The sequence below is a fragment of the Acomys russatus genome, chromosome 1, assembly GCF_903995435.1.
Source record: "Acomys russatus chromosome 1, mAcoRus1.1, whole genome shotgun sequence".
NCBI lineage: Eukaryota > Metazoa > Chordata > Mammalia > Rodentia > Muridae > Acomys > Acomys russatus.
In genome coordinates this window covers 118,246,469-118,273,047 of record NC_067137.1, presented here as the reverse complement: position 1 = coordinate 118,273,047, position 26,579 = coordinate 118,246,469, and the positions used below count along the sequence as shown (strand labels likewise).

Below are 26,579 nucleotides of genomic sequence, written 5' to 3'. Positions count from 1 at the left end.
CTCTCACGTTGTACCAGCCAGGCGATCGTTCTAGCCCTCTTCTTCTTATCATTGTACGTGGGTGAGTGTGTATGTGGAGCAAACAGTTATGGTCCATTTTCAGAATGAGGTATATGTAGAGTTCATCAGATGGGGGGGTGCTGAGCCCCTCTCTCCCCTAGCTGGCGGCTCTCCTGTGCTGATCTCAGAACTCTGAGAAGGGCCGGTCTCAGGCCCAAGTGAGCCATCACATGAGGCTTTGCATCCAAGCCGACAGGACACAGAATATGAGAAAGGGGGCAAGTCCTGGCCTATGGGAAAAGAGGACAGGACATTTCCATGATCTGGGGGACTTTAAAAACCATGATCTTGCACCAACTCAGGATGAGGTCACGTCTGCCTTTCCTCTCTGCTAGTGTCCTTTTTATAGAGTGGCATATTAATTGCTTCACTCCTGCTGCTCTTGAGTTTGTTGTTGTCTCACTTCCTGTCTACACACACACGCACACACACACACACACGTACACACACACACACACTCTTCCATAAGCATCTGTTGTTTTGACAGGTTTTTAGTACAGTGCACTGAAGAGTGACAGCACATTTTGGACTCCTAGTTGCAGGTAGATTGGATCTAGTAGGTTTCATGATCTGGAAGGAAGTGGGTATTTTTGTCTTTAAATTTACCACTGACAACTTAATCTGAATAGTTCTGTTAAGGAAAGGTAAAACTCAATTTATTATTGCTGCCTCCCACTTGGTAGCATTTTACAGAACCTTCAGAATACCTGGATCAGATAGAAAATCCTTTGGAATGAATTTTTTTTCCTTTCCCCAAGTCAGGGTTTCTCTGTGTGGCCTTGGCTGTCCTGGACTCACCTTGTAGACCAGGCTGAGCTCGAACTCACAGAGATCCACCTGCCTCTGCCTCCCGAGTGCTGGGATTAAAGGTGTGTGCTATCACTCCCAGCTGGAATGAAGCTTTTTTGACAATGGAAACTTCCCAGCAGTCAAAATTGAGGCTGTCCAAAACACACTTTTCTGGAGACATTTTACTGTGAAGAAAGCACAGACCCACACAGACAGGGCATGGGAATGGCTCTCAGCTCTGCCAAAAGTAGCCGGACACAAGCGGCACAGACTTGCCAGCCTCAGCACCTGCTTAGACAGAAGACAAGAAGCAGCATTGCCACAGAGAACTCAGCTCTGGGGCAGGTTAGGGTCTTTAGTCTCATGTGTGACCTCCATCCCATGTGGTATGAAAGGTGGCTGCCATGTGTAGATCTGGTCCCTAGCTTGAGAGACACCCCCCCCCCGCCCACTTCTTTTTCTCCTCCCTCCTCTCCAACATTCCCTCTTCCTTCACTCTTCCCACCCCTCTTTCTCCTCCCTCCTCCTCTCCCTCCCTTTTCCTCCTTTGCATTCTCTCTTCTCCCCCCTCCCCCACTCCCCCATTTGCTGTATTTGTCTCCATCACCCTGGCCTCCATGGTCTCATTTGTCAGGCTGCTGGAAGCTCTCCCCAGCGATGATGGTTAGAAGCCTCTCTGGAGTGTTATCTTAGGCGTGAGGAGGGCTGTGCTGTTCTCTCTCTTTCTGGGCACTGGGAACAGTAAAGCCTTGATGGTCACCTCATGGCAAGAGCTGCAACGTCTTCTGCTGAGCAGGCTGTGGGGGAGATGCTGGTCCCTCTGCGTTGCTCCGGACAGCCTCCTCTGTTCTTTCTGCAGCTGGGCCTGGCATTCCTTGTGTGGCCCTCCTCACCATGTTCCTGAGGGGGCTTTGTCGGGTTCTTCAGCTCTTTCTCTGGGCTAATTTGGTTGGTGGCTAGCAATGTAGGCATGTGTGTATGTGTATATGAGTGTGTATATGTACTTATGTTCCTTCTGTGTGTGGGTTAGGGCTGGCACCTCCTACTCTGCTGTCTTGGTGACAAATGGTTTTCTGTAGGCTGATAGAGTGGCACCAGCATGCAAAGGGTGGTGTGTGTTACTTGTTTTCTGCATTTCTCACCCATGGTGCTTTGCGCCCTCACATGCTTGGTGAACTTCAATGATTAGTTTGCTGATCTCAGGGCCATCCTCTACCTGAACTGAGGACAATTCTCCAGAGATGATGCGGTTTACCCTTTGTCAGCGGCTGATAGAAGCATGTTGGGGTCTTTCAGACCCACGGGCTGGCTTACCATCACTGCAGGATTGGGTGTAGCCTCAGTGCCCTTTCCTCACCATCAGGGTAGGCCCATGGCTCTGGAGCACAGCCACCATCTGTCCTCGGGTTAGCCTGTGTCCTATGGCTGCCTGTCGCTCAGCCTTCACTTCCTTTCATGCCCATTTGGACCGTGGGAGCTCTGTGTGGGTATGGTTCTGCAGGGTGTCTGTGGGAGCTCTGCGTGGGCATGGTTCTTCAGGGTGTCCTTGGGAGTTCTGTGTGGGTATGGTCCTGCAGGGTGTCCGTGGGAGCTCTGTGTGGGTATGGTTCTGCAGGGTGTCCTTGGGAGTTCTGTGTGGGTATGGTCCTGCAGGGTGTCCGTGGGAGCTCTGTGTGGGTATGGTTCTGCAGGGTGTCCGTGGGAGCTCTGCATGGGTATGGTTCTGCAGGGTGTCCGTGGGAGCCCTGTGTGGGTATGGTTCTTCAGGGTGTCCGTGGGAGCTCAGTGTGGGTATGGTTCTGCAGGGTGTCCGTGGGAGCCCTGTGTGGGTATGGTTCTGCAGAGTATCCGTGGGAGCTCTGTGTGGGTATGGTTCTGCAGGGTGTCCGTGGGAGCTCTGTGTGGGTATGGTTCTGCAGGGTGTCCGTGGGAGCTCTGTGTGGGTATGGTTCTGCAGGGTGTCCGTGGGAGCTCTGTGTGGGTATGGTTCTGCAGGGTGTCCGTGGGAGCCCTGTGTGGGTATGGTTCTGCAGGGTGTCCGTGGGAGCCCTGTGTGGGTATGGTTCTGCAGGGTGTCCGTGGGAGTTCTGCGTGGGTATGGTTCTGCAGAGTATCCGTGGGAGCTCTGTGTGGGTATGGTTCTGCAGGGTGTCCGTGGGAGCTCTGTGTGGGTATGGTTCTGCAGGGTGTCCGTGGGAGCCCTGTGTGGGTATGGTTCTTCAGGGTGTCCGTGGGAGTTCTGTGTGGGTATGGTTCTGCAGGGTGTCCGTGGGAGCTCAGTGTGGGTATGGTTCTGTAGGGTGTCCGTGGGAGCTCTGCGTGGGTATGGTTCTGCAGGGTGTCCGTGGGAGCCCTGTGTGGGTATGGTTCTGCAGAGTATCCGTGGGAGTTCTGTGTGGGTATGGTTCTGCAGGGTGTCCGTGGGAGCCCTGTGTGGGTATGGTTCTGCAGAGTATCCGTGGGAGCTCAGTGTGGGTATGGTTCTGTAGGGTGTCCGTGGGAGCTCTGCATGGGTATGGTTCTGCAGGGTGTCCGTGGGAGCTCAGTGTGGGTATGGTTCTGTAGGGTGTCCGTGGGAGTTCTGTGTGGGTATGGTTCTGCAGGGTGTCCATAGTTCCCTTCTATTCTCATTTTATTTTAAACTTCTCCAACATTTTAACTGATCGTTATTGCTGAGAATTTAAAGGTAGGGTCTAATAAATGTTTATTATTAGGCTAATTATTATTATGGCAGTATTTTCTAGCCCGCTAGCAATCATCGAAAACCCAGACAGCTGATGTATTTTAGAATAAGCCTTTACCTGGGGCAGGGCAGATATTTCCTCCTAAGCCATCCTCCAATAACTCCCAGTCTCCATCCCATTCCATCTGCTTCTAATAGTTTCTATTTGGGCTACATCCCATCGGTAATTCCAGAACACTTATTAATGTTTTCCACCTCTTTCCATGAGGAACTTCAGGATTCGTCCTTTGGCCCCATTGGCTCTATTCTATCCCATGGCGATTCTCCTCCTCTCTCCACCCTGTCTCCTTTCTCCCAAGATTCTCTCTCCCAAAAGCCCTCTGAACCTTCACTCTGCCTCTTCCTTCTGCCTTGCAGCCAATCTGGAGGCAAGGTTCAGGGTAGTAACAAGATCAGCCAATCAGGAGATAAGGTTCAGGGCAGTAACAAGACCTTGCAAGGCAGCAACTAGCATCAGAGCACACCAGACCAATCTCCAGCAGATTGTTCCCACCATCACCTTAATGCTGACACATCCCTGTCTTCTTGGATTTAAATCCCAGCACTAGGGAGGCAGAGGCAGCGGATAGATGTGAGTTCGAGGACAGCCTGGTCTACAAAGCGAGGGAGCCTAGAACTGCCAAGATAACACAGAGAAACCCTGTTTCAATATATATGTACATATACACACAGATATGTATGTATGTATCAGTGTTTGCCTGCATGTATGGCTGTGCACCATATGCATGTAATACCCACAGAGCCCAGGAGAGGGCATGAGGTCCCCTGGAACTGGAGCTGCAAGTGGCATCATGTGGAGGCTGGGAATCAAACCTCGGTCCTATGGGAGTCGGTGATCTGAACAACTGAGCCATCTCTCCAGCCCCATTAATATGGACTTTAAAAAATGTAGTTATTTATTCATTTTACATTCTGATTGAAACCCTCTCTCCCCTTAGTCCCTCTCTCCCCCCATTCTCTTCTCTCCTTCTCCTCAGAGAGGGGGCAAGTCCCCCAATTCTTCCTGGCACATTAAGTCACTGCAGAACTAGGTGCATCCACTCACACCGAAGCCAGACAAGGCAGCCCAGGTAGGGGAATGGGATCCTAGGCCTCAGAGCCCCCATTCCAGTTGTTGAGGGATCCACTTGAAGAGCAAGCTGCACATCTGCTACACATGTGCGGAGAGTCTAGGTCCAGCCCATGCATGCTCTTTGGTTGGTGGTCCAGTCTCTGTGAGTCCCCACAGGCTCAGGTTAGTGGGCTCTGTGTGATTTTTAAAGTGCATGTTTGAGTAGATATTTCACCTTTTTTTGCCATCTATAGAAATGCAAACAGTTCATCCTGCTCTGCAATGACCTAAGGAAGTTTGCGGTTAGGGATATGTTGACATCACAGCTCAGTGGAGGGAACTTCTGGGGTTTACTTGGTCTGAATACTTTGAGTAAGGAATATTATCTGTAGGGTTAGATTGATGGCTTGTGAGTTAAGGGCACTTGCTGCTCTAGGAGAGGACCCTGGTTCGATTCCCAACACTTACATGGTGGCTCACAGAGATCTGTAACTCCAGTTTCAGGAGATCTGATGCCCTCTTCTGGCCTCTGTGGGCACTGCATGCATATGGTGAATATACATTGATGTAGGCAAAACACCCATTCACATAAACAAAACAAAACAAAAAGAAATATTCTAATTTGAGTTTGTAAAACCACCTGGGCTCAGGGCACTTTTATAGGGCTTTGCCATCCTTTAGGCACTTTAAATATGAAAAGTAATTTGGAGTTTTGCTTCTGTAGTCCCCAAACCTAAGTAATTAAGGACAGTTTTCTCTTTAGAGATAAGAAATGCAGGAGAAAAGAAATCTACTTCAAGGTATTGGAAGACCTAAGGACCATGAGTAAAGAGGGATATATGGTTTTGGAGGGCTGAGTGGTATGTTGGGTGCCTTTCCCCAGAGACCCTAGTTCCTCATGGTGGGTACTCTGAGGCTCAGTGACACTGCTTATGAGGTATCATATCTTTTATAGTTTGTTTAAAAAAAATAGTTTAATCATGAATAAAAAGAAAAAACCCAAAATAATACTTTAATCTTTTTCTAGATTTTTTGGGGGAAGTTAGACATGATTTCTTTTACTTTTCCCGTGTGTGTGTGTGTGTGTGTGTGTGTGTGTGTGTGTGTGTGTGTAGGTCAAAGGTAAATTTTGACATTTCCCCCAGTTGTTCTCCATCTTAGTTTTTTGAGACAGGGCCTCTCAGTGCCCCTGGAGCTTGCTGTTTCAGCAGCTTGGCTGGCCAGCAAGTGCCATGGGTCCTCCCACCTCCAGCAAGTGCCACTGACCTCCCACCTCCAGCAAGTGCCACTGACCCTCCCACCTCCAGCAAGTGCCATTGACCCTCCCACCTCCAGCAAGTGCCATTGACCCTCCCACCTCCAGCAAGTGCCACGGATCCTCCCACCTCCATATTTCCAGTGCTGGGGCTATAGGTATGGTCTGCCATGCCCAGCTTTCACTGGAGCATTGGGGTTCTAGAGGCAGGCCCTCATACATGTTAGACTGTGTTTTCCCGAAGGTAAGTTGGAGCCCTCCCATGGCAGAATAGGACTATTTGGCCATGAGGTCTTTATGGATGTCAACCCATTAACAGCAGGCCACGAAGGTGTGCCAGAATTGTCCTTTATTAAGAGGGAAAATGTGGACACCTAGGCAGACAGAGGAAAACTGACAGGGAGTCACTGAGGTAAGAAAGCCTGGTGGAAAGGGGCCTTCCTTCTCTGCGGTGTTGCTCTAAGCTGACAATGTCAAGAGGCCACTGTACAGCTGTGTTGAGGCCCAGCCTGGCTGCCGCCTTGATTTCAGACTTCTGGCTCTAGAGCTGTGAGGTAGTAACGTCCAGTTGTTGTAAGTCTCTGACTCCTGGTTCTTCTCTTTGCATCTCTGGATGCCACAATTCCACCTTGGTTTGTTGGTTTGAGGCTGAGCCTCTCGGCATAGCCCTAGTGGTCCTGGATCTCTCTATTTAGATAGGCTGGCCTTGAACTCACAGAGATCCGTCTGCCTCTGCCTCCCAAGTGCTGGGATTAAAAGTGTGTGCCACCGAGCCAGCTAGAGCTCCGGTTTCAGTGTGAAGTGAACTCCAGGGACTCAGGAGTGAGGACAGAATGCAGGGACACAGGGCACAACAGACAAGGCTGCTGAGGAGCATGACTAATGGCCACACTTGCAAATGCATCTTCTCAGGGCGGTGAACTCTGATTGTCCACTCAGGACAGGAACAGGGAATCATTTCGTCAACAGTCAATGCCCAGGTCAGGCTGTGAAAGAGTCACTTCTGAGTATCACTTCCCTGGGCATCAGGAGGATGGTGTGAGTCCCGGGCATTTTGTTACTCCTCTGTAAGGGAAGCCTGAGGTACGGAGGGAAGTGGGTCCAGCACAGGCCTGAGGTGAGGTGAGTCACCCTGGAGTGGTCAGGGGACACACACTTGGAACTAGGACAGTTGTAACAGCTGAAACAAAACAGGTGGATGCTAAGGACCAAATGCTTATGTTTCTCCAAAGCTTACACATGATAACCTATGATGGGAGGTGATTAGGTTTGGATGGAGTTGAGTGGATAGAGCCCTATCCTATGATTAGTGTCCCTCTAGGAAGAGGAACAGTTTCAAGTGTAGTGGAAGTTTTGGTTTCTTTAAAAAAACTCAGTTATGTTACGTAAACATGGTTTTGTTTTAATCCCAATGTGGGATTTTAGTTTGGGCTTTAGTTTATCCACATCTGATAATTGCTTCAAGCAGGGTGTGGTCTTTGCCAGCTACAGTTAGTTTAATTCTGAGAACTCTGAAGGTATAAATAGGAGTGCAGAGAGAGAGAGAGAGAGACAGAGAGAGAGAGAGAGAGAGGGGCAGACACAGGGAGACACACACACAGAGAGACAGAGAGAGAGACAGATACACACACAAACACAGACAGACAGACAGACTGACAGACAGACAGAGACACAGAAAGACACACAGGGAGACACACACACAGACAGAGATAGACACAGAGTCACACACACACACACACACACACACACACACACACACACACGAGAACAGCAGCTTGGAGGAGGTGACCGAGAGAAGGCTTTGAGGACACTGATAGAGAAGGAAGTTGTTGCTTACCTGGACGGCTGCTGGGAGTCCTGACGACTGAGATTGATATTGCCTCACTCCGATGACCTTAACCAGCTGAAACCAAGTCTAAAGAGGCCGATGTCCCCTGTCCCTTCTAACCTTCTTTCTCTCCTACTTAGGGTTGGGGGATTGGAAGGGAGGTAGAGGCTTAAGGAACCCTAAATTAAATAGAGCTTTAATAAACTAACGTCTACACTCAGGACCCCTCTCTGTGTGTCATGGAAGGTGCAACAATGGGCTCACCACTTCCAGACGATGAGCAGCCTGGAACCTTGGGCTTGGACTTTTCAGAGTGATGAGAAACTAATCTTTCAGTCTCATCGCCAGGCAGCCGAGCTGTGGAAGACACTGATAAAGGCCAGAAGGCAGAGAGGCCAAGTCCTTGGTGCTGTTTCACAGCAGTGAGAGTCAGTTCCGTCTCTTTCTTCCCCTTGTTTTCTGATCTCTGCCCCAATCCAGTCTTGTTTATTATCTCTATAAACGAAGAATGCGTGCTTATTTGAGATTTATAGACAACAATTTCAATATCCGAGTGCCTGTAGGATTGCTACTGTTTTGTCTACTTCCGACATGCCTTGTCTTGCCTCTCTGGATGGTTAGTGTTTGTCATACCTTGTGTTTAGTGTACAAACAACTTCAAGATGTAGGAGGGAGTCTGTGAGCCACACTTACCCTGCTTGCCACCAGGGGTCGCTAGAGCTCCACCATTGCCGGAGTTCTAGTGCAGTAAGCAGGAGGATTCAAAGGTGAATTTTCTTCCCCGTTCTAAATTAAACCTGTGGACAAGCTTCTGCAGCACACCGACAGTAACATCCTGGGTCCCCACCGAGCTGTACCCTCCTGCCCTTATGCATAGAGCTGGTTTTAAGCTAAGTCAGAGGCATATAAAACATCATTCAAAATTATGCAAGGATACTTTCAGACACACAAAAAAATAGAATTTGGAATGAGGAAAACCACACTTAAAGAAAAAAAATGCCATTCTTCAGGCAATAAGGTGAGTTTGGATAAAGGTAAGAGATGCAGGAAGGATAAAGAGCAATGACTGCTATGACGACGATGATGACGATGACGACAGCACACTAGCTGTGTGCTCCGAGCGAGTGTTCACATCAGCAACAGTGTCTTGGGTTAAGAGTATGGAGAGGGAGCTGGGGCGTGGGGGAGCCTTAGCTGATAAACTGCTGGCTGGGAAAACGTGGGCGTCCGAGTTCGGAATCCAAGCACCTATTTAAAACCCCAAGTGTCTGCCTGAGGGTGAGGAAGAACCTCCCTCAGGCAAGAGCGCTCTGTGCTCAGCTGGGGCTGGAAACACAACCTGTTCCCTAACCATCCTGCAACCTCTCAGAGCTTCATCCAGGCCTTGGTGAGAGCAGACTTGATCGCTATAGGTGTGTGTGTGTGTGTGTGTGTGTGTGTGATCAATCTAGATTGAGCACAGCTACAGACTTGAGGAAGTCTCAAAGGAAGACCATAGGATTTATGTTCACATTAAAAGATGTGTATCTGCAAGTGAAGGTAGTTCCCACAGAGGCCAGAAGAGGGCGTTGGATCCTCTGGGGTTGAACCTACAGGCAGTTGTGAGCAGCTTGACACAGGTACTGGGAGCTAAACTCGGGTCCTACAGAAAAGGAACAAGTGCTCTTAGCCCCTGAACCCTCTTTCTGGCCCCAGTTATACCATCTATAAAGACCACAGGACCTTAGGAAAATGGTTTCAGATGATAGGATTTCCAGGGTATCCAGTGCCCAGCATCATAGATGCTAGGTAGTTTGTCTAATGCGAAAGTTACCATACATGCAAGCAGAGAGAGAAAAACACAACCTGTTGGCAAGAGGAAAATTAATCCACTGAAACCAACCAACCCAGAACTGACTAGATGTTAGAATTCATCGGTGGAAGCCTGGAGCCGCCATCAGAACTGTGCTTGATGTGTTCAGAAGGCCAGGGAGAAACATGGGGAATTGGAGTGACCTTAGACCTCTACTGACAACGCAATACCTTGTGAGATGAAGCCACAGCGCATGGGCATTAGCAGGAGTTTACACAGAAGAACAGATTAAGGGGACTTGAAGACACACCAGCTGAAGCCGTCTAAAATGGAACACAAAGGAAAGAGGACCACGAAGAGAAGGCTGTGACCTGGCGGGAAGTGCTGGGAATCTGTCTCCGTCTCTGCAGAGCAGCCATGCTGGCAGAATCCGTTGGGTGAACCTGCTTTGGAGCTCTGGAGTCCATTGGAGGCTTGTAGCTTCCTGAGAGAAGCTTAGATGGCAACAGGAAATTTCAGTTCGTCTTATTCAGCACAGTGCACAGTGCCTCACGCACTCTTACGTGTCTACTGGCAGGCAGCTGTTCACGTATGTCAGGAGGGGCTTGAATGTAGCTTGCAATAGTGAGGGTAGACCCAGACCACCTTCCCTGCAAATATCAAGAGATGATCTCGGAATCAGAATGCTGTCCCTACTTCCAAGCATGCTGAGAGGTGGCAGCCACTGTTCTCCATGTGCCTGTCATGAGGAAGTCTCTTACCTACAGGTGACTGGCATGTTCATTTTCCCCCTCTGGGAGACAGACATGAAAGATTAAGGGGTTCAAAAGTACTGCATGGATGGAGTGAGAAAGTAAGTACATGTGGGGAGCGGAAGGCACAGGCTCATAAAGACCTGAGAAGGTCTGGGCTTACATCCCAGGCTGATCTTTGGCCCAGGTACAGCCCACAGTGACTAAAAAAATAAACAATTGAAAACAAAAAACCCTCCATAAAAACATAAACAAAGGATGAAGCAAAAAGCAGCGACGATAATAAAGTCCAGCTGTGCCAAGGAAGAGGAAACGTGGATTTCTACAACGACGACAGTATTCGGCTCAAGTAAGGAAGAAAATATGACCCGTTTAGAGACGCTGCGGAAGCAGTAGATGCGCTCTGGAAAGGACTTGGTGGCCGACCTACTGCACAAGGACCTTAAAACAGTCAAAAATACTCTGAGCACTAAAGGGAGACATGGAAAAGCCAAGAAAATGGTGAATGAACAAAATTGAAAAGGATGTATTAAAAACTAAAAAGGAATTAAACAGATATTATTGACCTGAAAAAACCCAATCCTTAAATAAAAATAATTTGCAAAGTGTAATTTTATGACATTTATAATGGTCAGAGATGGGATGGAACTATAAAGGAGTAGAGCTTTGGAGGCTGGAGTGACGGCTCAAGAGTTAAGAGCACTGGCTGCTGTTGCAGAGGCCCAGCCCTCAGATGGGTGACAACTTGTGCATAACTCTAGTTCCTCATGTGTATGTGTGTGTGTGTGTGTGTGTGTGTGTGTGTGTGTGTGTGTGTTTCCCTCTCTGGCCCCTAAAGACACTGCAGTCAGGTGGTGCACATACATATATGCAGGCATACATTACTAAACGTAAAATAAAATATATACATTTTTTAAAAAGGACTAGATGTTTTTATAAGTTCTTAAAGTTAACCTGGTATAAATTCAAGCCAGATGATATAACTGTAGGGTGTTAATGATAGTCCCCATGGCAACCAATAAGAAAGCAGCCAAAATACACACAAAGTGAAACGAGTGTTTAAATGTTTCGCCTCCCAAGTGCTGGGATTAAAGGCGTGCGCCACCATGCAAATGTTTCACTATGAACAATTAAACACAACAGAAGTCAGTGGTACAGTAAGGGACAGAGAAGGTGCAAGGCACAAACAGAAAAGGAGCAACAAAGCAACAGGAGGAAAGCTCTCTTCTCTCCCTAGTTACTTTAAATGTAAATGAACTAAAATCCCCAAGCGAAAAGACAGAGATTGGCCTTAATAAGTAAAACCCAAAACTAAATAACTACAATTCATATGGAATCCAAGGTTGACAATTTTTTTCCTTTCAGCATTTGAAAAATGTATTTTTTTTTTTGAGTTTACTCGGCTTCTTGCCTTTGCAGACTTATATTTTTTGCCAAACTTGAGAAAGCACATAGAATTTCTTCAGATGCTTTTTCAACTCTTTCTTCTGGAACATTGAAGCTCAGAATGTTAGGCCCTCTGATGTCATCTAACAGCAGGCTTCCAAAGTTCCATCAAATTTTTCCTGTTTTCATCTGTTCCGATTAATTGATTCCCATGGTTTTTAATCTTCGAGTTCACAGATTCTTTCCTTTGTCCCTTTATTCTGTAGTTGGTCCCATTTTTAATGAGTTCTTAAATTTTGATGATTACTCCTTTCAGCCCTAATTTATCCATTTGTTTCTTTTTTTTATAATTATTTTCTGTGTTTTCATTGATTTCACATGTGTCTGTAACTGTTCTCAGGGTGGAAATGTTTCAGATGCTTTGCATAGAATTCCAACATGAGAGAGAGAGAGAGGTTTCAGTGTTCGCCTTTTCATTCCAACACCCGAGATGTAAGAGCAAGAGCCTAGATGCCAAATCCTCAATGAAATACAAGCAAACTGAATCAAATAGTGCATCAAAGATAAGATAATACTGTGCCCAAGTGGAGTTTGCTTCTGATATTCAAGATGGCTTTCATGCATGCAAAATAATAAGTGTGAGGCAGAAGCATTAGTTAATGAAAGATTAAAACGACATGAATTATCTCAGTACATAAAGAAAAAGCATCTGGAAAAGTTTAATATCCTTCCTTGACCAAAAAAAAAAAACTATTTTGTTGACATAAAAACTACAGCTCTGACATCAAAGGGGATAAGAGGAAATTTGTTCTTGAGCCAAATATGAGTGATCGTAACCTGTGTGGTGGTTTTAGTGAGAATGGCTTCCATAGGCTCATGTTTGAATGCTTGGTCCCTGGTTGGTGGAACTGTTTGGGAGGTGTGGCCTTGATGGAGGAGGTGTGGCCTTGTAGGAGGTGTGGCCTTGTTAGAGGAGGTGTGGCCTTGTTAGAGGAGGTGTGGCCTTGTTGTAGGAGGTGTGGCCTTGCTGGAGGAGGTGGGGCCTTGTTAGAGGAGGTGTGGCCTTGCTGGAGGAGGTGTGGCCTTGTTAGAGAAGGTGTGGCCTTGCTGGAAGAGGTGTGGCCTTGTTAGAGGAGGTGTGGCCTTGCTGGAGGAGGTGTGGCCTTGTTAGAGGAGGTGTGGCCTTGCTGGAGGAGGTGTGGCCTTGTTAGAGGAGGTGTGCCATGGCCTTGGAGGTTTCAAAAGCTCTTGCCATTCCAAGTTAGCTCTCCCTGACTCCACCTTTCATATCAAGATGTAGGTCCTCAGCTGCTGCTCCAGTCATGTGTCTGCCTGCCACTGAGCTTCTCAAGAAACCATGAACCCACCAATTAAATGCCTTCCTTTTCTCCTTCTCCTCCTCCTTCTTCTTCTCCTCCTCCTCCTTCTCTTCCTCCTCCTCTTCCTCCTCCTCCTTGTTCTTTTGTGACAAGGTTTCTCTGTGTAACCCTGGCTGTCTTGGACTAGCTTTGTAGACCATGATGACCTTGAACTCAAAGTGATCCACCTACCTCTGCCTCCTAAGTGCTGAGATCACAGGTGTGCACCACCATACCTCTGTCTTCCAGTGCTGGAATTAAAGGTGTGTACCACCCCCCCAGCTTTGTTTGCTGGCATTATTTTGTTGAATTTTGCATCAATGTGCATGAGGACATTGGTGTGTACTTTTTCTCTTAGTGTCTTTGGCTGGTTTTGGTATGTAGTATGGTGACTACACAGAATGAATTGGGGGTTGTTCTTTCTCCTTTAATTGGTTTAGGAAAAATATGAGAAGGACTGCTGTCAATGCTTTTTAAAGTGTTTGCTGGCCTTCACAAATCCCCAGGTGAGCTGCGTCATGAGCTTTTCTTTATCAGAAGAAAGTGTGTGTGTGAGTATGTGTGTGTGCGCGTGTGTGTGCATGTGTGTATGTGTGTGAGTGTGTGCATGAATGTGCTCGTGTGAATGTATGTGTGTGTATGTGTGTGAATGAATGTGTGTGTATGTGTGTGTGAATGTGTGTGTATGTGTGTGAGTGTGTGTGTATGTGTGTGTGTGAATGTGTGTGTGTATGTGTGTGAGTGTGTGTGTATGTGTGTGTATGTGTGTGTATGTGTGTGTGTGAATGTGTGTGTGTATGTGTGTGTATGTGTGTGTGTATGTGAATGTGTATGTGTGTGTGTGAATGTGTGTGTGTGAATGTGTGTGTGTATGTGTGTGAATGTGTGTGTATGTGTGTGTGTGAATGTGTGTGTGTATGTGTGTGTATGTGTGTGTCCTGGTGTGTGTACTGTGCAATGTGTATGTGTGGTGTGTGCCTGTGTTGTCTGGTTGTGTATGTGTGTGTGTGCCTGTGTGTGTCTGTTGTGTGTATGTGTGTGTGTCTGTGCCTTGTGTCTGTGTGGTGATGTGCCTGTGTGTGTGTGCACTTTAGTGGTGTGTCTGTGTGTGCCATGTGTGTGTATGTGTGTGTGTGAATGTGTGTGTGTATGTGTGTGTGTATGTGAATGTGTATGTGTGTGTGTATGTGTGTGTGAATGTGTGTGTATGACGACCTGTGTATATGCTGCTGAGGATTGAACCTAGGGTTTCACACATGCTAGGCAAGCACTCTACCACAGATCTTCATTCCTTATCAGGTTAGAAGATTTTTAAATTTAAAAACTCTCTCTCTCTCTATATATATATGTGTGTGTGTGTGCGTGCGTGCATATATGTGTGTATCTGTGTGAGTTATGTGCACAAGAGTGGAGGTGCCCCCAGAGGCCAGAAGAGGGCATCAGATCTCCTGTGGCTGGAGTTACAGGCAGTTGTGAGTTGCCTGACAGAGGTTTTGGAACTGAACTGGAGTTCTTTGCAAGAACAGGACACGCTCTTTCCAGAACTGAGCCATCTGTCCAGAACTGAGCCATCATCTATCCAGAACTGAGCCATCATCTATCCAGAACTGAGCCATCTATCCAGAACTGAGCCATCATCATCTAGCCAGAACTGAGCCATCTAGCCAGAACTGAGCCATCATCTAGCCAGAACTGAGCCATCATCTAGCCAGAACTGAGCCATCATCTAGCCAGAACTGAGCCATCTAGCCAGAACTGAGCCATCTAGCCAGAATGTCAGAAGATTTTTAGCTGCCGTTTTAACCCCCATACACAAGGGCTATTCGGACACTCTCTCGCCTCACAGTTTAGTCTCAGCCAATGTCCTAATTGCTTTCCTCATGGCTCCGATAAGGGCATCCTAAGGGAGGAAGGAGGTGCTTGTTTCGGCTGGCAGTTTAAGAAGGAATATGGTCCCTCCTGTTGGGGCTTCAGCTGGCCACATTAGATCTGCAGCCAGGCAGCAGGCAGATGAACACCGGTGCTTGGCGCAATTTCCCCTCTGTAGTTAGTGCAGACCCCAGCTCATGTGATGAGATCACCTACATTCAGCTACCCTGGCACACAGGCCCGCCCAGGAGTCCTCTGTCCCAGGTGATGTCATCACAGCAGGTTTGCAGTTTCTGGAGATCAGTCTGTCACCTCCAGTTGTCAACGTTGCTGCTGTACAGCTGCTGCAAATGTTCCTTCTTGTTTTGGTGGGATTTGTACTAAAGCCCCTTTCCTTCCTTTCTGGGTTTGGTAATTTATTTCCTTTTGTCAGCCCATATAGCTAAGGCCTATCAATTTTGCTGGTGTTTTTGACAAGTGAGCCTTTGGTTTCATCGATTTTGTTTTTCTTTCTGTAGTCCTGGGGCTTGAACCCTGAACCCCGCACATGCTGGGCAAGTGCTCTGCCACCGAGCTAACATCCCTTGGCCTTATTGATTTGCTCTCATAGTGCTTTCTCTATTTTGTTTATCTCTGCTTTAGTCTTTATTGTTTTCTTCCTTCAGATGGTTTTGGGCTTATTCTTTTCTTGTTCCTTAAATTCTAGATTTAGAGTTTTGAATTATTACTTGTTTTCTAATTTGGATATCACTAGGTATAAATGTCTTTAACCCAGGCATGGTGACACACATCCATAACCCCAATAGTTGGGAGGTCAGGCCAGGAAGATCAGGGGTTCAAGGCCAGCCTAAGCTACATGAGGCCAGGTCTCAAAACAAAACATCCTTTCTTCTTGTACAGCTTTGCTGTGTCCCAGATGTCTTGGTAGGCTGTGAATTTTTCTTCATTTCTTTCTAAGTACTTTCCAATTCCTCTTAAGATAATCAGCAAACTTTTGAATAAAATTCGGAATCTGTTTTTGCCTATACATGCAAAACTACTACATTGAAAATGTCCATGGGTTAATTAATTTTTTTATGTAGTTATGCTCTCAAACTGTCCTATAGTTATGGCTTTTTAAACGTTTCTATTAAATTTTAAGGGTTCTTCCCAAATCTTGCTGATTTAATTTTTAAAATTAAAAAGTTATTTATTTTTATTTTTTGAGACAGGCTTTCTTTCTGTAGCCTTGCCTATTCTGGGACACACTCTTTAGACCAGGCTGGTCTGGAACTCAGAGATCCTCCTGCTTCTGCCTCCAGAGTGCTGGCATTAAAGTGTGTACCACCACTGTTGGGCTTGATTTAATTTTATTTTATCAACATGCAGCACAGTAACACAGTTCAGAGGAGAAAATGTCATAGAGGTGAATTCAGTGCAGCACCATTGCTCATCTTTTCTTTTTTGTGGCTGAACCAGGCCAATTAAGAATATTTAAGGGTGGTCCTGGTGTAGTGGCACATGGCACGAGGGAGGCAGAGGCAGGCGAATCTCTGTGAGTTCGAGGCCAGCCTTGTCTACATAGTGACTTCCAGGACAGCCAGGGCTACACAGAGAAACCCTGTCTTGAAACTCGACCCTACCCATTCAATGGTTTGACTTTCATAATTACTTTAACTGGTTTCTGTTTTATCTGATATCTTGAGCTATTTCTCCTATTTTCCTTTGTGTGTGCGCACGTGTGTGTGTGTGTGTGTGTGTGTGTGTGTGTGTGTATGTAATTGGCCTGTTTAAACTTATCTTTGCTGGTATCAGTAGCTTTGGTAACTGTACTTTCCCAAGAAATAGTCTGTTTCATCTTGATTGCCACACTTGCTTGTGTAGAGTCATGCATCTCTTAGGATTCTTCCAATGTGCCACCTTGTCACCTCTTACGCTGAGCGTCTGCGCTAGTCACCATTTTGTCCTAACCGAAGGCTTCCCTTATTTTCTCAGAGCAGTAGTCTCACGCGGCACTAGTTATCGGCTTTTCATTTTTCCACCTTGTTAATTATTTTTCCAAGTTGAGGTGTGGTGGTTCAAATATAAAACATCCCCCGCCCCTGCTCCTGCCCCGCCTCCCCCCCAGCATCTGTTGACTGCCTGGCCCCTGGGCTGGTGGCTCGGGGGACATTAGAGGTGGCCCAGCTGCAGGAAGTAAGGCAGTAGAGGCGAGACTTGGAGGTGACGCCTCTAGCTGCCATCTCCCAGGAGGTGGAGAAACTTCTTCACCACAGGCTCGGGCTGCCAGTGTGCTCCACCGAGGTCACGACGCCGGAAACTGAGTCAGAGCGTGTCTTCCTTTTCCTTCTTCAGGTTGTCCCTGTCGGGTGTTTTTGTCATGGTGACAAGAAAGTGACTAGTACAAGACGCAGTTCACACAACGTACAATTAACCTTTCCACAGTAAAAGTCAGAGGTATTTAGTGCGCTCACAGTGTTGTGAAACATCATTTTCTCCAGTTTAAATTTTTATCACCCCATAAAAATACCTCGGAATGCATTAGAAAATTATTTTTCATCTCTCTGTAGTCCCTTTCTCATTATCCACCAGGCTGTTTTCTGGCTGTAAGGGTTCGCTTCTGTGTAATCACAGAAGAGGACTGTGGACTACATGACCTTTGGTGTCGAGCGGAATGATTTTGAGGGACACCCCGGCTGTAGCCTGCAGTCAGTACCTTCCTTTTCCCTTCTCTGCTGACAGGCAGCAGTTTGCTTCTGCCTTTTGGCCACTAGGAGTCATCCACATTGCCTGCTTGTGTGATTTCCATTGACTTCCTTTGATGTGAAAGAGCCGGGACTCTGCCATTTACTATATTTAACTTTGGAGAAACTTCCCACCTGCCATTATAGAACAATGCTTGCATTATTTTGTTTGCATTTTCTATTACTGTCTACTTAAATGCTTATTAGCTACTTATTGTGTTTTTTTTTCCTTTGTTAGTTTTTGTGTAGCTTCTTGTTTTCTAAGGTTTTGTTTGCAGTCTTGGGGTTGAACCCAGGGACTCTCACATGGCAGGCAAACATTGTACAGCTGAGCTAAATCCTATGCCCATCTCTTTTCTTTTTTCTTTTTGAGTCTAGAGTTGTGATTGATTTAAAAAAAAAAAAAAGATTTATTTATTTTTGCTTTTTGTGTTTTGGTGTCTTGTCTGCAGGTATGTCTGCCTGTCATGTGCATGCAGTACCTGGAGAGGCCAGAAGAGGGCGTCGGATCCTTCTGATACAGGCGTACAAGACTGGTGGGGGGGCCTCCACTGTGGGTGCTGGCAATTGAGTGTAGTGGATGTAAGCATGTCTTCATTTGATCCCTAGTGTGGGATGTGAAACAGACTTGTGTAAGGGTGTGCGGTGTTTTGGTCTTGGCTGTTCATAACTCCACTTCAAGATGCTCCTAGAGAAAACCGCTCCAGGGAACGCTTTGAGGCTCTGGGCTCCGGCTGCTCCATGTTCCAGATGCTGCTTTGGGCTCTGGCAAAAAAAAACCAAAAACCAAAAACCAAAAACCCAGAAACAAAAAACACCATGCCTCTTGTTTTGGGCTCATATGTATATCTCCTCTCAGAGTCCATACTAGGATGCTTATCAGTTGCCAAAGACCATGCCCCCACAAGAGACGATTCCTTTTCCAATGGGCAAATATCACCTGTTCTCTCACAAGTCTGTGAGAGGGAAAACACTGCACACCCTCACACAAGTCTGTTTCACATCCCACACTTGAGACCAAAACAAAAATATGTTAACATCCACTGCAGCTGGGTGTGGGGATGCACACCTGTAATCTCAGCCCTTGGGGAGGCAGAGGCAGGTGGATCTCTATGAGTTTGAGGCCAGCCTGGTCTACAAAATGAATCCAGGACAGCCAGGGCTACACAGAAAAACTCTGTCTCAAAAAACCAACAAAACAAAACAAAACAGAAAAGAAACAGGTAGGGGATCAGCAGAGCTCATGTCCATGTGTCTGTGATGACAGCTCTTAAGGCCCATGGCACGATCAATGCAGTAATAACGTGATGGTTATATTGGGAGATGGTGAAAAGCAGGTGGTGGGACATAACTCCAGGAAGAAGGTCCCTGGGGGTGTGTCCTGGAGTCGTCCTGGCTCTAGCTTTTTCTTTGTTTCCTGCCACCGTGATGTTCTTGTCACTTGCACGGGGCCAAGTTACCAGGGACTGAGCTCTCTGACACTGGGAGCAAAATACACTGTTTCTGACCTTGAGTTGTATCTGCCAGAGATGTGGTGACAGGTACTGTTAACTTAACTAGCCGACTCCATGCGTTTTCATTAATTTGCTGTCACTGAGACAAATTTGATGATTGTCTCTGATAGCTAGCTGTTCCTGTCCCAAAGACACTTACACACAGTCTTAGTATTTTTAAGAGAATTCTGCCATTGTTCAAATTGTGTTTTGCTCTCCCTTTGAGATAATTTAAAATTTGGGATAAGATAAGTCTATTTTATTGAGGTTTTAATGTCATATTTGGATGCATTATGATCAATGAAAGACTATTTCTATAATCTCTGTTTTTTGCAAAGTTAGGGTTGTCACTCTGTGGTAGGGTGCTTGCTTGGCGTATGCAAGGCCCTGGGGTCCACCCTCAGCACGAAACAATGACTTAAGGGATGCAACTCGGGGCCTTCAGGTGAGCCAAGCCTGATCTCTATGCTGAGCTACTACCCAGGCACGGTGTAAAATTTCCAACTGTAAGATCTCCTTAATTGATCAGAGCGCTTATCCTCTGGCCTGCCTGTCTTGTTCACTTGACCATGCACAGTGGGTAAGTGGGTAAATGTATCTGGCGGGGTGTTTGTATCCCGTAGCGGTGGCTTTATGAGATGTTTCCTATGCTGGCACTCAGGCCTGTTAAATCCCCATCGCCCTAATAACACGACACCTTTGCCATTCTGATGCTTTTGGCCCGAGTTGCACCTTGTCTGACAATGGAATCAAATCCATTTGCCTGCCTTTTTCATCCGTCTAAATTGCCCTGCTTAGAGAGATGGCTTGCTCTCTGAGCCAATTTGCAGATTTTCTTTTTCCTTCCAGTGTGCACTGCATGGTAACCCCGTTCACAAGTATTGCTCCGGCTGAGCACACTCTTCTCCCCACTGCTGCTATGCTGTTACACAGAGCACTCGCTGGGCACACATGCTGGAGAGCGGTTTTGTCTGTTCCTTTCTCCGCTCCGTCTGGTCTGTTTTCTTTTCTTTTTCTTTTTCTTTTCTTTTTCTTTAAAAAAGCTTTCTTTATATTTGTTTCGTCACTTAAAACAAACAAGCAAGCAAGCCCAGCTTCATTGTGCTGAGCCTCCAACCCTCACACTTTAGACAGTACAGCTTCAGTGGCTTGTGGTTGCTGCGTTATTGATTTTTAAAACCCGGTAAAACTTACATGATATAAAAATTGATCATTTTAGCCCATTTTTTGGAGTTCCCCTCAGGGGCACCCACAAAACTGTGTAACCATCACTGCTGTTTCAAAAAAAAAATGTTCCCTGCCCTTAGCACCCCTTGCCCCACCCTTTTCCCCATGTTAGCATTCGCTTTTGCTTCCCAATCCTGTGAGCCTCTTCATGGAAGTAGGTCTTGCCCTTCTGTGACCGTGTCCGTCTCTGTGTCCATGTCCGTGTTCGTGTCTGTGTCTGTCTCTGTGTCTATGTCTGTATCTTATTTCCCTGAGCACCATGTTTTCAAGATTTATTCCCTACAATGGCACCCTTTTGTTTTTCCATTTCATTTGCAATTTCACGAAGTTTGTGTTTTCATCCGAGCGACTGTCTTTATTCTAATGCTTAATTAGCTTGAGTAACACAGAACTAGCATTTTTGTAGGTAAAAGATGGTCAGATATGGGCAATTTCACATGACGCCGGCTGGCGACGCTTGGTTAGCCAGCTCTAAGTGGTATCTTTTGTCTCTCACCTCTTATTTATGCGACAATCAGTAGGTTTGGTGTTTCCAGTCTCTTCCTCACCTCTCCTCCCACTCTGCGGTGCATTAGTTCTGTTTTGTCTGAGCACATAGCATCGCTTATTCTTCCGTTCAGTTAGCCATGGGTCCATAATTACGCGTATTTAATGCTCCCCACCAGCCTTCCTTCTAGTAGATTCCTGGGGAAGGGCTTGTGAATATGTTTCTTGGATTCCTGCACATTTGAAAGTGCTGTTTACAGCCTGGGTGGTTGAAGGACAGCCTGGCCTGACGGTCCTTGCAATTTTCAATTATGTTCATCCGGGTGTCAAAGGTGTCAAGCTAAGTACACCATTTTTTGAAACCAAGTGCAACGCACTAAGTGAGAATCATTTTCACATTTCTGCACCGCCCCCCCCCCCCGATTTCATTGCTTAGCTCTTAAACTCAACAAATCTCCTTTGGATGGCCACTTTGGCAGGGTGCAGCCAGGTACGTGGGGTGTCATTTTTCTACATCACGCTGAAGCAGACTGTACTGTCACAGTCTGGATATTATGAGATGCACCCATGCGATCCTATTATTTGATGGGGATGTCAAATTGGCATGCAAAGGTTTTACACCAGTAGCTGTGAATAATGCCGCATATTACATGCACCTCAGGGTTTTCTAGAACAGTCTTAATGGAGGAGAGCTGTTACACCTTCCATTATTAAGTCTCGTCTGCACGGGACACCGTGGAGCCTCTGTCACGAGCTATGCATCACGAAGTGTTAAGTTAGCCGTCTGAATGCTTCACAGCTGTGATTTGCTTTGGAATTGCCTTAAAGAGCAAGCAGCACCCTTTTGCCCTTTCCTTTAGGGGTTCTGATCTCTGCTATTAATGGAGCCCAATTAGAAATGTATTAATGCACAGATGCATCGATCTACAAATGAAAACGTTGGGGGGGGGTGTTGTTAATAAACCTTTGGAGCGGCATCTTCTTTGTCATCTGATGTGTAGTCAATTCGCTTACTAATAATATTATCGGAAAATGTCACCTTTTCCATTTCCTTTGCTTCGTTAGTCTTAGACACACAGTGTTGACAGTTTCCAATCAGGCTGTTAAAATGAGCGATTCTGCAATTACGCGAGTCATTTCTGCTTTAGCTCGTAATTGCTGGACCTTGTAAGCAGCTCCTTGGGCTCCATCGGGTACCGGGCCGATCGATCTCAGCAAAGAACTTCGCCTCTTAATTCTTGCTTGGGGGGTGCTTAGAAAAGGTCACAGAGCACACATGGCCGGCGCTGTGCTGGCACCCGAGTGGCTGGCGCCCTTGCCTGCTTGGGTAACTTCGAATAAGGCTTTCAGGCTGCCTGCGGGAGGACTGTCGGGCCACGCGAATCCCAACGTTTGACAATTCTCATTATGTCGCCTAATTAACGACTTAAGACTTTGGGTGGGGGGATTTACTGCTTGTCTTGCGACTCTGATAACTTTCCAGCTTTAATTAAAACGTTGTCAATTATAGAGGGAATAAAAATATCTGTAAAATTACATCCATTTAGACAAGGAATACTTAAGGAGACCCGAGGCTTTCATAGCCTCTGAAAAATAACAATTTAAAAAATAAAAGTTTAAAAAAAGTCTGCATTATTAAATGTCTAAAATGTAAATTATTTTAAAAGTTTAAAAAAAAAGTTTTAAGCAAGATAGGAAACATGAAGCTGTTGATTGGCAGCTTGCTCAGCAATTAAATATTTGAAAACTTCTCAAGATGTGACCATTACTTCTACATGTGGCTAATAAGCAATATTAAATTTTGTATAATATACATGTTAAGTAAACATGTATTCTGAGGGGAAAATGGATTTCTTCGGTTGTCATTTCTTAACATACCTTTAATGGGTTGATTTGTTTTAAAGAATACTAGATTTTTTTTTAGTAAAATAAGCTCGTTTTTTTAAGTTTATACAATAAGTCATTTTTAATTTCTATGATTTTTAAATAAAATTTCGTTAAGAATCAGACTTTGACTAATTGTAATATAAATATAAAAATCTTCATAAAGTTTGGGATGTAGCTGGGTGTGGCGGCACACACCTTTAATCCCAGCACTTAGGAGGCAGAGGCAGGTGGATCGCTGTGAGTTCTAGGTCAGCCTGGTTTGCAAAGTGAGTTTCAGGACAGTTGGGGGCTATACACAGAGTAACTAACCTTGTCTCAAAAACCAAAAAAAAAACCAAAAAAACAACAACAAAAAAAACCCCAAAAACAAAAAAAAAAAACAACCAAACCAAACAAACAAAAACAAAAGAAAACAAAAAACAAAAAACGAAACGAAACGAAACCAAACCAAACCAAACCAAACCAAAAAAACCCCCAAACAACAACAACAAAAAAAAAACCAAAACAAACAAACAAACAAACAAACAAAAAGAAAAGAAAAGAAAAGAAAAGAAAAGAAAAGGAATAAGCTTGGAATGTAGTTCAGTCAGCATGCATGGAATGCACGGAGCCCCAGGTTCCATGCCTGACTGTATGGATCTGATGTGGAGGCTGGGTAATCCCAGCACTGGGGAGCTGGCAGGAGAATCAAGAATTCAGAATCTTTCTTGCCTACATAGTGATTTCAGAGATAGCCTGGGCTGCACAGGACCCCTCCTCCTCCTACACACACACACACACACACACACACACACACACACACACACACACGGCAAGAGGTAACAGTGTGGACAGCTAAACAAGACCAATGATTCTTTACTTGGAAACCAATCCAGAGTTGTTCTGCATGGGACAAAACAAAACACAGCTCTCTGAAGACTGAGTGGAAAGTTGTGGAAGCCATGAACTGACCAGAAAGAGAAGGCAATGCTTTCACTCCTTGCAAAACAAAGAACTAAGCTTGGCCCAGACTCATCTGACTGAGTGGCTGGGAGGCCAGCACTGGTCACTGGGTACAGCTTTCAGAAGTGCCCTGTGGACAAGCTCCCCCAATAGTTTCAGAGACCAGAATAGTAAGGACTGTGCTGAGGACAGGTTCCTGTCAAAAGGAGGAAGTCAGCCCAGTGTGGTGGCGCCTTTAATCCCAGCACTTGGGGGAGGCAGAGGTTCGAGGCTAGCCTGGTCTACAAAGTGAGTACAGGACAGCCAAGGATACATACAGAGAAACCCTGTCTCGGGGGGTGGGGGTGGGGGGGAAGGAGGAAGTTCTTGAGAGAGCTGTCATATCTACAGGAGGCCGCCATCTTGGTTTCAGTTTCAGGCAGAACCAGTGTTGAAGTAGAGAGGTAATGACTGTTTCCAATTCCTATAGCAAAACCCCTGAGACTGAGTTATAAAGCACAGAGCTTTATTTAGGCCAAGGCTCTGGAGGCTACAAGCCCAAGAGCATGGTGCTGGGATTTGGTGATGGCCGTGGCTGAATCAAAACATAACGGAGGGCATTACATAGCAAGCAGAGACAGCATGCAAGTTCTAAGAAAGTCTTACCTTTTGTTTTGTTTTGTTTTGAAGACAGGACCGCACTGTGTAGCCCTAGCTAGCCTGGGACTTGTTATGTAGATCTGGCTGGCTTCAGACTAGAAATCTGAGATTAAAGGTGTGTGCCGCCATGCTTGACTGGCTGTTTTATGTATTTATTATTTATTATTTATTATTTTTATTTTTATTCCAGTTGTTAGGAACTTTATTTTCCTTCCATTTCCCCCTTTGCTCAGGTGTCTGCAGAGCAGCTCAGGACCACTCAGTGGTGGTTCCAACCCACTCAGTGGCCTGCGCTGTGGGAGCTGCTGACCAGTCCTCAGTGGCTGGCTGGGCACTCCAGTCCTCAGTCTCCTCTGGGTCTCTGTAGAAGTAAAAATCAGGCATAACTTCCCATGGGTGCTCATGGGAGATAGTGCCACGCATGCGGAGTACTTTCCGGGCCAGCATCCACCACGTCAAACCTATTGAGTGAGCTCCCTTGCTGTTGCATGAGAGGCAGAGGAGAATCCGTGTTGCACAGAGTGATGATGGGCAGGTTGACATAAGAGGCCTCTGTGAGGAGCCAGTGGTCGGCCCTGGCGCCAGTCACCGCTGGAAGCCGTGGCTCCCTGAAGGCTGCTTGGATCTGGTTGGTGAAGGTCCTAGGTGTGAAGCAGCCAGCAATGGGAGTGGTGGCAGCGAACTTCAGCACAGCTCGCTGGCAAATGTTCCTGGAGGAGATGATGCTGATGTCAGTTGGGTTCTCAACGGCAACAATAGCCCGAGCTACAAGCAACAGCTTCTCCCAGGTCCTCCTCAGATTTATGATGTAGACACCATCACTCTTCCTTTTGTAGATGTCAAGGTTGGTGCCACTTAAGTGGGTTCCCGCAGCAAGGAATTTGAGGACATCCTCCTCCTTCACCCACAGGACATCAAGGGCTCCAGACATTGTGTGAACCTCCCTTTACGTTACGGCGGAATCAAGAACAACGCCGTATGCACCTGTCCCTGGGCAGCATGGAAAGCTATTTATTTTTATTTTTATTTTTCATGAGCTATCAACGCTGTCTTGTAGGCACTAACTTCATGATGTCATCTAACCCTAACCACCTCCCAAAGGACATCATAAACATATGACTTTGGGATGAAGTTTCTAATACTTGAGCTGTTAGAAATATTTATTTCATTGAGACATGTGTGTGTGTGTGTGTGTGTGTGTGTGTGTGTGTGTTTATGGGTGCATGATGGTAATTCAATGTATGTGCACAATCAAGCTATGACTACTGGCATTTCTTCAACCTGTACTTATTTTATGTACTGGGAATCACACAGTCATTTTAAAAAAATATGTTGTAGAGGAGTTTATTAAATGAGCATTGAGGAGAGAAAGAAATGGTGAGGGGTACCCCAGAGAGACAGAGACAGAGACAGAGAAAGGAAGAGTAAGAAGAAGAGAGAGGAAGAGCAAGAGGGGTAAGAGCCACACAGTAATTTTAAGATATGGTTTTTGGAGACAGGGTTTCTCTGTGTAGCCCTGGCTGTCCTGGAACTCCCTTTTTAGACCAGGCTGGCCTCAAACTCACAGAGATCCGCCTGCCTCTGTCTCCTTAGTGCTGAGATTAAAGGCGTGCGCCACCACCGCCTACCTATTTTGAGATATATTCTTGCTGGTTTTCATCAGTAGCTATCTCACTGTGCTGAGGAAGAGCCAGGGAGGGTCCTGAGCTCTGTGGTTTTGAACTTTGTACCCCTGTCCTCTCCCTTTCTCAGTAGTCACCTGCTTCTTATGTGCCACCAATAATAAAGGAGAACACGAGGGTCCTCAGGCTTATTCTGCTCAACACAGTGACCCCTGTTTTGTTTTTGTTTTTGTTTTTTTTTTTTCATGTGGCTACAAATAACAGGATTTCATTTTTTTGTTTTTTTGTTTTTCAAGACAGCGTTTCTCTGTGTAGCCCAGATTGTCCTGGACTCATTTTTGTAGACCAGGCTGACCTCAAACTCACAGAGATCCTCCTGCCTCTGCCTCCCGAGTGCTGGGATTAAAAGCATGCACCACCACACCCAGCTAGGATTTCATTCTTTTTATGGCTGAGTAGTAGTCTCCTGTGTAAGTACACCACATTTTCTTTATCCGTGCACAGAAAGTCACCTGGGACCAGGCTATACTTTGGCTTTTGTGAGTCCAATGCAATAAGCATGGGAGTGTAGTGTAGGTATTAATTTTACTGTTATTTAATTTTTAAGAAATAATCAGAATATAATTATATCATTTTTTTCCTTTCCTTTTGCTTCCGTCAAACCCTCCCATCTTCTC

At 46.0% G+C, this 26,579-nt stretch overlaps 1 pseudogene; it reads right to left on the bottom strand.

Annotated features, from left to right (window-relative positions):
• Window positions 1-24,529: 24,529 nt before the first annotated feature.
• Window positions 24,530-25,211, bottom strand: LOC127196609 (40S ribosomal protein SA-like; annotated as a pseudogene).
• Between the last annotated feature and the right edge of the window lie 1,368 nt (window positions 25,212-26,579).